The following is a 13,281-nucleotide window of genomic DNA, read 5'->3' as shown; positions in this document are numbered from 1 at the left end:
CTTATATGAATAACCATATTGCGATAAACATAATCCAATCATGTTTATGCTCAACGCAAACACCAAATCTCGATGGTAGAGGGAGCATGCGATGCTTGATCACATCAACCTTGGAAACACTTCCAACACATATCGTCATCTCACCTTTAGTTAGTCTCCATTTATTCCGCAGCTTTTATTTCGAGTTACTAACACTTAGTAACCGAACCGGCATCTAATACCCTGGTGCTGCTAGGAGTACTAGTAAAGTACACATTCATATAATGTATATCCAATATACTTCTGTCGACCTTGCCTGCCTTCTCGTCTACAAAGTATCTAGGGTAGTTCTGCTTCAGTGACCGCTCCCCTCATTACAGAAGCACTTAGTCTCGGGTTTGGGTTCAACCTTGGGATTCTCCACTAGAGCAGCAAATGATTTGCTGTTTCATGAAGTATCCCTTTTGTCCTTGCCCTTCTAGAAACTAGTGGTTTTACTAACCATCAACAATTGATGCTCCTTCTTGATTTCTACTTTCGCAGTGTCAAACATCACGAGTTGCTCAAGGATCATCATGTCTATCCCTGATATGTTATAGTTCATCACGAAGCTCTAAGAGCTTGGTGGCAGTGACTATGGAGATCCATCACTATCTCATCTGGAAGATTAACTCCCACTCGATTCAAGCGATTGTGGCACCCAGACAATCTGAGCACATGCTCAACGATTGAGCTTTTCTCCCATAGTCTGCAGGCTTAAGAAACTTGTCAGAGGTCTCATACCTCTTGACGTGGGCACTAGTCTGAAATCCCAATTTCAGTCTTCGGAACATCTCATATGTTCTGCGACGTTTCAAAACCGTCTTTGGTGCCACAATTCTAAACCGTTAGCATTACACACTGAACTATCACGTAGTCATCAAAACGTGTATGTCAGATGTTTCGCAACATCCACAGACAACGCTGAGGTTCAGCACACCGAGCGGTGCATTAAGGACATAAGCCTTCTGTGCAGCAATGAGGACAATCCTCAGTTTACGGACCCAGTCCGCATAATTGCTACTATCAACTTTCAACTAAATTTTCTCTAGGAACATATCTTAAACAGTAGAACTAAAGCGTAAGCTATGACATAATTTGCAAAGACCTTTTGACTATGTTCATGATAATGAAGTTCATCTGATTATTTAATGAACTCCCACTCAGATAGACATCCCTCTAATCATCTAAGTGATACATGATCCGAGTCAAACTAGGCCGTGTCTGATCATCATGTGAGACGGACTAGTCATCATCGGTGAACATCTCCATGTTGATCGCATCTACTATACAACTCATGTTCGACCTTTCGATCTCTTGTGTTCCGAGGCCATGTCTGTACATGCTAGGCTCGTCAAGTCAACCTAAGTGTTTCGCATGTGTTCCGAACCCATGTCTGTACATGCTAGGCTCGTCAACACCCGTTGTATGCGAACGTTAGAATCTATCACACCCGATCATCACGTGGTGCTTCGAAACAACGAACCTTCGCAACGGTGCACAGTTAGGGGGAACACGTCTCTTGAAATTTTAGTGAGGGATCATCTTATTTATGCTACCGTCGTTCTAAGCAAATAAGATTTAAACATGACAAACATCACATGCAAATCATAAAGTGACGTGATATGGCCAATATCATCTTGCGCCTCTGATCTCCATCTTCGAGGCGCGGCATGATCACCTTTGTCACCGACATGACACCATGATCTCCATCATCATGATCTCCATCATCATGATCTTCATGAAGTTGTCTCGCCAACTATTACTTCTACTACTATGGCTAACGGTTAGCAATAAAGTAAAGTAATTACATGGCGTTTTCATTTACACGCAGGTCATACAATAAATTAAGACAACTCCTATGGCTCCTGCCGGTTGTCATACTCATCGACATGCAAGTCGTGATTCCTATTACAAGAACATGATCAATCTCATACATCACATATATCATTCATCACATCCCTTTGGCCATATCACATCACATAGCATACCCTGCAAAAACAAGTTAGACGTTCTCTAATTGTTGTTGCATGTTTTACGTGGCTGCTATGGGATTCTAGCAAGAACGTTTCTTACCTACGCAAAAGCCACAACGTGATATGCCAATTTCTATTTACCCTTCATAAGGACCCTTTTCATCGAATCCGATCCGACTAAAGTGGGAGAGACAGACACCCGCTAGCCACCTTATGCAACTAGTGAATGTCAGTCGGTGGAACTTGTCTCACGTAAGAGTACGTGTAAGGTCGGTCCGGGCCGCTTCATCCCACGATGCCGTCGAATCAAGATAAGACTAGTAACGGCAAGTAAATTGACAACATCGACGCCCACAACTACTTTGTGTTCTACTCGTGCATAGAAACTACGCATAGACCTAGCTCTGATACCACTGTTGGGGAACGTAGCAGAAATTCAAAATTTTCTACGCATCACCAAGGTCAATCTATGGAGTTTACTAGCAATGAGAGGGAAGGAGTGCATCTACATACCCTTGTAGATCGCGAGCGGAAGCGTTCAAGAGAACGAGGTTGATGGAGTCGTACTCGTCGTGATGCAAATCACCGATGATCCTAGCGCCGAACGGACGGCACCTCCGCGTTCAACACACGTACGAAGCATCGACGTCTCCTCCTTCTTGATCCAGCAAGGGGGGAGGAGAGGTTGATGGAGATCCAGCAGCTCGACGGCGTGGTGGTGGAAGTAGCGGGATTCCAACAGGGCTTCGCCAAGCGCTGCGGGAGGAGGGAGATGTGTCACGGGAGGGAGAGGGAGGCGCCAGGGCTTAGGTTTTGCTGCCCTCCCTCCCCCCCACTATATATAGGGCCAAGGGAGAGGGGGGGCGCAGCCTTGGCCCTTCCTCCAAGGAAGGGTGCGGCCAGGGAGGAGTCCATCCTCCCCAAGGCACCTCGAAGGTGCCTTCCCCCTTTAGGACTCTTCCTTTCCCTTATCTCTTGGCGCATGGGCCTCTTGGGGCTGGTGCCCTTGGCCCATATAGGCCAAGGCGCACAACCCTACAGCCCATGTGCCCCCCCCGGGGCTGGTGGACCCCCTTGGTGGACCCCCGAACCCCTTTCGGCACTCCTGGTACAATACCGATAATGCGCGAAACTTTTCCGGCGACCAAAATAAGACTTCCCATATATAAATCTTTACCTCCGGACCATTCCGGAACTCCTCGTGATGTCTGGGATCTCATACGGGACTCCGAACAACTTTCGGGTTACCGCATACTAATATCTCTACAACCCTAGCGTCACCGAACCTTAAGTGTGTAGACCCTACAGGTTCGGGAGACACGCAGACATGACCGAGACGACTCTCCGGTCAATAACCAACAGCGGGATCTGGATACCCATGTTGGATCCCACACGCTCCTCGATGATCTCATCGGATGAACCACGATGTCGAGCATTGAATCAATCACGTATGCAATTCCCTTTGTCTATCGGTATGTTACTTGCCCGAGATTCGATCGTCGGTATCCTGATACCTTGTTCAATCTCGTTACCGGCAAGTCTCTTTACTCGTTCCGTAACACATCATCCCGTGATCAACTCCTTGGTCACATTGTGCACATTATGATGATGTCCTACCGAGTGGGCCTAGAGATACCTCTCCGTTTACACAGAGTGACAAATCCCAGTCTCGATTCGTGCCAACCCATCAGACACTTTCAGAGATACCTGTAGTGCACCTTTATAGCCACCCAGTTACGTTGTGACGTTTGGTACACCCAAAGCATTCCTACGGTATCCAGGAGTTGCACAATCTCATGGTCTAAGGAAATGATACTTGACGTTAGAAAAGCTCTTAGCAAACGAACTACACGATCTTGTGCTAGGCTTAGGATTGGGTCTTGTCCATCACATCATTCTCCTAATGATGTGATCCCGTTATCAACGACATCCAATGTCCATGGTCAGGAAACCGTAACCATCTATTGATCAACGAGCTAGTCAACTAGAGGCTTACTAGGGACATGGTGTTGTCTATGTATCCACACATGTATCTGAGTTTCCTATCAATACAATTCTAGCATGGATAATAAACGATTATCATGAACAAGGAAATATAATAATAACCAATTTATTATTGCCTCTAGGGAATATTTCCAACACTTTGTGTGCAGGAGCTATTTACGTGGTGTTGCGTGGTTCCCATACTAGTTCGATAACCTTGGTCTCATCACTGAGGGAAATACCTACCATAGCTCTGCTGCATCATCCCTTCCTCTTCGAGGAAATACCGACGTAGTTCAAGCTGCATCAAATGGAACTTCTGGCGCCTTTTCCGGGGAGATATCATCAACGTCTACCAGGCTCCTAATCATATAATCTCATCTCCTTGCAATTTACATTATTTTCCATTTGCCTCTCATTTTCCTCTCCCACACTTCACAAAAATTTACCATTTTATTCACCCTCTATTTTGTTCGTCGTTTTCTCGTTAGATCTATTTTTCTGTATAACTTTGTTTTTCATCTTTTGTAGTTATGGATAGTTCTTCCTCTATTGCGTGCACCCCCGAGAACGAAGTTCTTAATTTCAAACAAATGGGAGGGGAGAATCTAAATGCTTGTTACAGGATTTGTTCTTCTTTGTTGTTTTTATGTGGGCATAACCACTTGGTATGGATTCGTCCTTGATACGATTACCGGTGGTAATTTCTTGATGTGTCCTTCCCTAGATGCTTTTAATGCTATGGGAAATCTTGTGGGATCACCACCTCTTTTGGTTAACGAAACAACTTTAACTCTTGAGCATGTTGTGGAAAGACTAGAAGCTATTGAAAAGAAAATGCTTACCGAAGAACATACTGAAAACTTGGATAAAAAGATGCATAATTTTGTTACTAAATTTGGGTCAAAAGCGGGAGAAGTTTGTAACTTGTTAAAAGAAAAGGGGACTGTAATTCATGAAAGAATTGAAGAAAGCCCGTCTCGGATTGATAAACTGGAAGAAATCTTTAGTAATCTAAGCACGGCTTTTGCTTCCGCTAAAACTATCGAAAAAACTCCCTTAAACATTAGCAAGATTACTCAAGTTACTAAGAACAAGGGTGCAACTTCTAGTAATAATAATGGAGATCTTAAAATGATTAGTATTCACCCGAATTTTGTTGAAGTTGTAAGAGATCCCATTGATAAGGATGAATTCCTCAATTTTATGCCGAGAAGTTTTGCTATTTTACTTGCTACTTCTTCAAAGAAATATGATTGTGTGATTGAAGAGTTGGAGACCGAAGATGACAACATTTAGATCCATTTGCTTTATGCCTAGCTAGGGGCGTAAAACGATAGCACTTGTTGGGAGGCAACCCAATGAATGAAATTTATTTTTGTCTTTTTATTTCTGTTCTTGATTTTTTGCACAATTATGCTACTATTATGATTGCTTTTTTGTGTGTTTTAATTAGTGTTTGTGCCAAGCAAAGCCTTTGGGATCATGTTGGGTGATAGTTGATTTGATCTTGCTGGAAAACAAAAACTTTTGCGCTCACAAAAATAATTCTCATTTTTAACAGAATCATGATAAAATACTGATTCTTTTTGCAGATGATTAATATACAAATTTCTCACGTTGTCCTAATTTTCCAGAATTTTTGGAGTTACAGGAGTATTTGAAATATTCAGATTGCTACACATTGTTCTGTTTTTGACATATTCTGTTTTTCTTTGCGTTGTGTGCTTGTTTTGATGATTCTATTGTTTCCTTTGAATAGTTTTTGCCATAGAAAAGTTGGAATACAGTAGATATGATGCAAAAATAAAATATGAATGGGTTTGCAACATCACTTATAGTAGTGATTTACTTTATTATACTAACAGATCTGAGAAAAGTTTTGTTGAGTTTTGGGTGATTGAAGTTTTCATGTTTTGGGTGATGTTACGATGGATGAAGGAATAAGGATTAGCAAAAGGCTAAGCTTGGGGATGCCCGAGGCACCCAAGATAAGATTCAAGAAGTATCAAGCAACTAAGCTTGGGGATGCCCCCGAGTGGCATCCCCTCTTTCTTCTAACAACCATCGGTATTTTTCTTGATACTATATTTTTATTCGTCACATATTATGAGTTTTTCTTGGAGTGTCTTGTATGATATGAGTCTTTGCTTGTTTTTATTTTTTATTTTTAATAAGCATCCTTGCCGTACACACCTATTTTGGAGAGCCAAATTATGCTATGCTTGCTCCTATGCTTCACTTAAATTTTTAGAGCCTTGGAATTGCTCTAGTGCTTCACTTATATCTTTTTGAGCACGGTGTGCTTTGTTATCTTTGAAGAAATTCTCTCATGCTTCACTTAGATTAATTTGAGACAAAGAAATATAATGATCATGTTCATCACTTATATTTGTTTGAGCTTATTAAAAGCAAAATATGAAACTAGTTGCAAAGTGATAGATATCCAAGAAGGATATAATAAAAAAATTCCATGAAGATCACTGGATAAAATAAACTTGATTCCTTGTAATAGTTTTGAGATATGATGACAGTGATATGTGAGTCATGTTGATGAGTAATTATGCTTTAGTAAGAATATTGGTGTTAAGGTTTGTGATTCTCTATGCAAGCACGAAAGACAATAGTTATGCAATGAAATTACATCCTACTTGTGGTGCATTATTTGGTGTTAGTTATGCTTAATGCTCGCTTATGAGATTTTTCGTTTCTTGGTTGGATGCTTCTCAATCTTTTGCTAGCCTTCATTTTCACTAAGTATGATCAGTACTTGTGCATCCAAAATCCTTTAAACAAGTTTTTGCCACGTGAGTCCACTATACCTACATATATGCGGTATTCTTTTGCCATTCTAAGAAAATTTGTATGTGCCATCTCTAATTTTCAAAATAAATTTCACTTTTGTGTGCTCCTACCACCCATGAAACGGTAGGGGGTGGCTGATATATTTCCACGCTTGGTGTGTATTCTCAAGATGAGTGTTTATTCGCTTGTCATTGCATGAGAGTACGGCAAAGGTATTAGGGATGCCCAGTCCCGAAACGAAAAATGAATTTACTTTATGTTGTCAAATAATAAATTCCTTGGAAAGTGTTGGCATGGACGGCACCCGTGATTCGGTTAGCCGTGGAATGTGAATGTATGGTGGAAAAAGGAATAAACTTTATTTTTTTGTTTGGGAACCGCCTATGATATATCTAGGATGGAAAGTATTGGGAAGTACTCGATCATTTTTGTTGACAGGAAAAGCAGGCCACCCAAAATGTTTTTATCTCTATCTTTTTTGCTTTGAGCTCTGGCACCTCTACAAATCCCTACTTCCCTCCGTGAAGGGCCTTTCTATTTACTTTACGCAATTTTTATTTTTACTTGAGTCCCTGCCTTCTCTTATAAAGCACCAACTAAGGGGCACTATGATCGTACTTGAGCATTGGGTATAGCTAATATGCGAGTCTATTTCATGAATGGATCAATAATCGAGCATAATGGGCTAGGGATAACTTGCTTTAGCGTTGATATTTTGAAAGACATGGTTGCTTGTTGATATGCTTGAGTATTGAAATCTTCATGTCAAAACTAGACTATTGATTCGAATCATATAAAAGTCCAAATGTACATGCTACAAAGAAAAGAATGTGTGGTGAATATGTTAGGCAGCATTCCACATCAAATATTCTGTTTTTATCATTTACCTACTCGAGGACGAGAAGGAATTAAGCTTGCGGATGTTGATATGTCTCCAACGTATCTATAATTTTTTATTATTCCATGTTGTTATATTATCATTCTTGGATGTTTTACGATCATTTTACAATCATTTTATGTCATTTTTTGGGACTAACCTATTGACATAGTGCCTAGTGCCAGTTGCTATTTTTTTGCTTGTTTTTCACTTTGCAGAAAATCAATACCAAACGGAGTCCAAATGCAGCGAAACTTTTTGGTGATTTTTTCTAGACCAGAAGACACCTGTTGGGCCAAGAAAGTACCTGAGGGGAGCTCCGAGGTGGGCACAACCCACCAGGGTGCGCCTGGGGGCCTAGGCGCGCCCAGGCGGGTTGTGACCCTCGGTGGTCTCCCGCACCGCCTCTTTGCTCTATAAATACCCCAATATTCCAGAAACCCTAGGGGAGTCGACGAAAATCAATTCCAGCCACCACAAGTTCCAGAACCACCAGATCCAATCTTGACACCATCACGGAGGGGTTCATCATCCTCATTGGTGCCTCTCTGATGATGCGTGAGTAGTTCATTGTAGACCTACGGGTCCGTAGTTAGTAGCTAGATGGCTTCCTCTCTCTGTATCTCTCTTGATTCTCAATACAATGGTCTCTTGGAGGTCTATTTGATGTAACTCTTTTTGAGCTGTGTTTGTTGGGATCAGATGAACTTTGATTTTATGATCAGATCTATGTTTTTATCCATGAAAGTTATTTGAGTCTTTTGATCTCTTATATGCATGATTAGTTATAGCCTCGTATTTCTTCTTTGAATCTTTGGTTTAGTTAGGCAGACTAGATCGATTTTCTTTCCATGGGAAGAGGTGCTTTGTGATGGGTTCGATCTTACGGTGCTTTGATCCTAGTGACAGAAGGGGAACTGACACGTATGTATCATCGCTATTAAGGATAACAAGATGGGGTCTATTTCTACATAAATACATCTTTTCTACATCATGTCATCGTTCTTATTGCATTACTCCGTTTCTCCATGAACTTAATACACTAGATGCATGCTGGATAGCGGTCGATGTGTGGAGTAATAGTAGTAGATGCACGCAGGAGTTCGTCTACTAATCTTGGACGTGATGCCTATATAAAGATCATTGCTTGGATATCATCATGATTATTTGAAGTTCTATCAATTGCCCAATAGTAATTTGTTTACCCACTGTATGCTATTTTTCTTGAGAGAAGCCACTAGTGAAATCTATGGCCCTCGGGTCTCTTCTTTATTATATCTGCCTTCTCAATCTATTTTTATTTGCTTTTATTTTCAGATCTATCAATCCAAAAATACAAAAATACCTTGCTGCAATTTTTATTTATTTATTTTATCTCGCGTTCCCGCGAGATCTATATTCCATTTTTAGGGTGAAAATGAATATTTTGCCTAGAAGAAAAATATTCCAAAGCAATTCGATGATGAATGAGAGGCTAGGAGAGGTTGTGGGAGGTGAGGAGGGTCACTTGGGTGAAAATCAAAACAATGCCTAAGTACTAGGTCCAAATGAATTAACTCAAAACTCATTTTAAAAGTGAAAGACAAATGGAAGTCATGATGGCAAAAACCAGGGTGTCACACGCCGGCAGTGGCTTCCCGTGGGCGCGGGCGCACCCCTTCAAGGGTTGGCGCCACCTTGGGCAGCAACGGCGACGCTTCCTCCCGTGGTGGGAGTTGTCGTGGATGGGGCAACCCTGGCGACGGAGGGAGGCGTGTGGCGATCGCCCGGCCACCGCGGCTGCGCTCCCACTCAGCGGACGCGTCCCCAGAGTTCATCGTGTGGTCGGAGAGGCTCGCGGGTATCTGGTTCCAGCTTCCGTGCTTCTTCGGGAGCGCGCTGCCGGCAGGGGGGGTGGCGGTCTCTGGCTGTAGGCCGACGGCTCCTCCAACAAGGCCTCATGGGTGGAGGTCGAGGTCACCGTCACCGGCAACGTGTTCCTGAACCACGGGTGGCAGCCGTTCGCCCGCGCGCAGGGCCTGTAGGCGAGGTGCACCCTCCACTTTAGGTATGACGGCGTCGCAACCCTCTATGTGAGGGTGTTCGGGGAAGACGGCCGGCGCGCGGGGTGCTTCCCGGAAAGTGACAGCGTGACGACAATGGTGATGACGACGACGGCCGAAGGGGTGGCGCCATCATCGGTGATCAGCTTGCCCTTGGCGACGGTCATGCCGCCTCCAGCAGCGGTGGCTCCTCCTCCCGGGAGAGCACCAGTGACGGTGACTATGCCAAGCCGCCGCGTTGCCAGGCTCAGACTGGGGAGGGTGACGACCCACGTCGCCGCCATGCCCCGGTGAAGCAGGAGGAGGACTCTGAATGAGTCCAAGCACTGCTGGAGCCAGGCCTCGGGAGCTACTGTAGTCGAGCAGCTTGCTTTTCTTTCTTTCTTCCTCCTGCAAAAGAAGTAGAAGGCCCTGCCGGGGCATGTAATGAACTATGGCGCTTGCGCCGTTATGTTATCGTTTTTATGTTGCATTGTGATACCCGCGTTGCTGTTGATTGTGGCCGAGGCGACTTAGCTTGGTGTTCTTGTGGTGCTCTCCCCTTTCACGAGAGTGTGCCTTGCCGCGAGGAGACTCGGAAGTCGCTGAGCCTCAGGGGGCACCCTGCAGCTGTAGGATTAGGAAAACTGTGGCGGCGTCGTGCCCGTGGGCTCGTTTGAGAGCGTCGTGCGAGGACGAAGATGACAAAAGGCCAGGGTACTGAGGCTTTGGCGAGGTGTGTTCGCGGGCGGGCCCGAGCGCAGACACTTGCCCAGCCCCCACGCGTGGGACGCGCGAGGAGGAGTGATGGGCAACTGCCACTCCCCGTTAGGCAAGACCTGAAAAGAGCGAATGACGCAAGGAGAAGAAAATTCTCAACCCTCAAACGGAGACCTGAAAAACTTCAAATTCCATTTAAGAAGTTGCAAGCCAGTTACAGAAAAGCAAGCAAAAGAACAGCCGCGTCCGGCACCTATACTAGTCTTCTTGTCTTCCCACCAGCGCAGAGCATGGGGCCTCCACTAGGACGTGGGCGGGAGCCCCCGTGAGGCCCAGCGGCGCTCAGGAGACTCCGGGGCATGTACAGCCCCAACTCATTATTACGTGAGAGTGTCACGAGCGGAGATCTTGATCACGTATAGAACTTCCGAAGGTGCTGGATGTTCCAAGCGTTCTGGATGGGGACCCCGTCCTGCGTCTCCAGGTGCGTGGCGCCAGGCTTGGAGACATGGGCGATCCTGAATGGGCCCTCCCACATGGGCGAGAGCTTGTGAAGCCCCTCCCTAGAGAGCACCCGCCTCAGGACGAGGTCACCCACCTCGAGGGTCCTGGAGCAGACGCTACGGTAGTGGTACCGCCGCAGCGCCTGCTGGTACCTCGCTGCACGGAGTGAGGCTTGGCGACGACTTTCCTCCCCCAACACGAGGTCCATCCCCCGCGAGGCGTCCTGACGCACCTCTTCAAATGCCAAGACCCGCGGGGAGTGATGCTTGACCTCGTGAGGGAGGACCACCTTGGCTCTGTAGACAAGGAAGAATGGGGTCTCGCCCGTTGGCTTGGTCACCATGGTCGGATAGTCCATAGCATGGACTAGAGCTCATCGAGCCAGCCCCTGCTGCCTGCCTCGAGTTTCTTCTTGAAGCTCCTCGCCTTGAGGCCCCTCAGGACCTCAGTGTTGGCATGCTCGGCCTGGCCATTGCTCTACGGGTGTGCCACTGAAGCATAGCATATCTGTGTTCCAAGGTTAGCACAATATGTTTTGAAAACGTTGCTCGTGAACTGAGAGCAATTGTCGGTGATGATGCGGTTGGGAACCCCGAAGCGGCTCACAAGACTCTTGATGAACTTGACCATCGAGCTAGCTGGGATGGTGCAGACGGCTTCCTCCTCTGCCCACTTGGTGAAATTTTCGACGGCGACGTAGAGGTAGCGGTAGCCCTCGGGCGCTCGAGGGAATGGGCCCAGGATGTCCAACCCCCAGACCACGAATGGCCACGAGAGCAGGATGGTCTGGAGGCCTTGAGCGGGCTGGTGGATCTGCTTGGCATGGAACTGACAGGCCTCACAAGATCTTACCAATTCAGTGGCATCATTGATCTCCGTGGGCCAGTAGAATCCGTTGTGGAATGCCCTACCCACGAGGGTGCGGGATGAGGAGTGATGCCCGCAGTCCCCACCATGTATGTTGGCCAGCAGCTTGCACCCTTGTTCCTTGGAGATGCATCATAGAGAAACGTCATTTTGGCGCCTCCGGTAGAGCTCACCGTCCCAGATGCAGTGCGCGGTGGCCTGCCGGGCCACACACTCTGCATCTTCTTCCTTCTCCGGCAAGGTGAGTCGAAGCAAGTACGCCTTGAATTCCTCAGTCCAGCACCCATCCTTAGGCTCGAGCGTGAGAAGCAGGCGGGCTCCCAAGGTTGGGCCGCAGGCCGGGGCACCCGAGGGAGCTGCCGAGAGCAACTCCTCCTAAGACAGCGCCGGTCCTACAGTGGGGGAGCTGCTGATGGCTTGAAGAGTCGTTCCTTGAAGAAGCCAGGGTCCTGTGGGTGGCGCCGGGACACCCTTTTGGCGTTTTCCTCCGTCTCCTTGTTCGTGCCGCGTTGTACGTGTTGCAATTCCAAGCCTAAGAATTGTTTCTCAATTTTGTGTATCTCCTCAAGGTATGCCTCCATGTGCTCGTCCTTCGGCTTGTGCGCCTTGTTAGAGAAGTTGACGACGAGCTGGGTGTCGCCCCTGATGGTGAGGCGCCTGACCCCGAGTGCCGCCATAGCCTTGAGGCCAGTGATCAGGCCCTCCTACTCAGTGATGTTGTTGGAGACCTTCTCGCCATGCTGGAAGCAGAGTTGCACGACGTAGTAGAGCTTGTCCTGGGTAGGTGAGATGAGCACGGCTCTAGCCCCCACGCCTTGGCGTGCAAACGTGCCATCGAAGTACATGACCCAGCCGTCTGGGGCCTCGTCTCTGGCGCGAGAGAATGGTCCTCGACCACTCCTCGGCTAGGGGCGTCAGTCCATTCCGCCACAAAGTCAGCGAGGGCCGCACCCTTGATGACTCTTGTGGTGTTGAACTCCAGCTGGAACGCCTGCAGTTCGATGTTCCATTCGGCGACCCTTCCGGTAGTGTTGCGGCTCCGGAGCACCCTCTCCAAGGGGTAGGCTGAGACGACATTAATGGGGTGTCCTTGGAAGTAGTGACGTAGTTTCTTGGAGGTAACGAGGAGTGCGAGTAGGAGCTTCTGTGGCATGGGGTAGCACGCCCGCGCGTTGTGCAGCACCGTGTTGACGAAATACATGGGATGCCTGACGAGGGAGAAGGCATCGGCGGGGTCTTGTCCCTCCAAAGGCGGGGGATTCTCAGGAGCTTTGTCGTCTGGTGCGCCAGTCGCGGTCTCAGGAGCGCCATCCTTTGGAGCCCTATCACCTGGTGGGGTGGTCAAAGCCTCAGGAGCACCGTCCTGAGGTCGTGGCGCCTCGATTGGGTGTGGGGCACCACGCCACAAACCCTTAACTGCACGCTCTTCCTGGACCGCCACGAGCGCCGCATTGGCTGAGTGAGGCGTGACGGCCAGGTAATGCACCAGGGGTCCTAGAGGGCGAGGCGC

The sequence above is a fragment of the Triticum aestivum genome, chromosome 4D, assembly GCF_018294505.1.
Source record: "Triticum aestivum cultivar Chinese Spring chromosome 4D, IWGSC CS RefSeq v2.1, whole genome shotgun sequence".
In the NCBI taxonomy this organism is placed as follows: Eukaryota; Viridiplantae; Streptophyta; class Magnoliopsida; order Poales; family Poaceae; genus Triticum; species Triticum aestivum.
The sequence above is the reverse complement of the archived record's forward strand: the minus strand, read 5'-3'. Positions refer to the sequence as shown.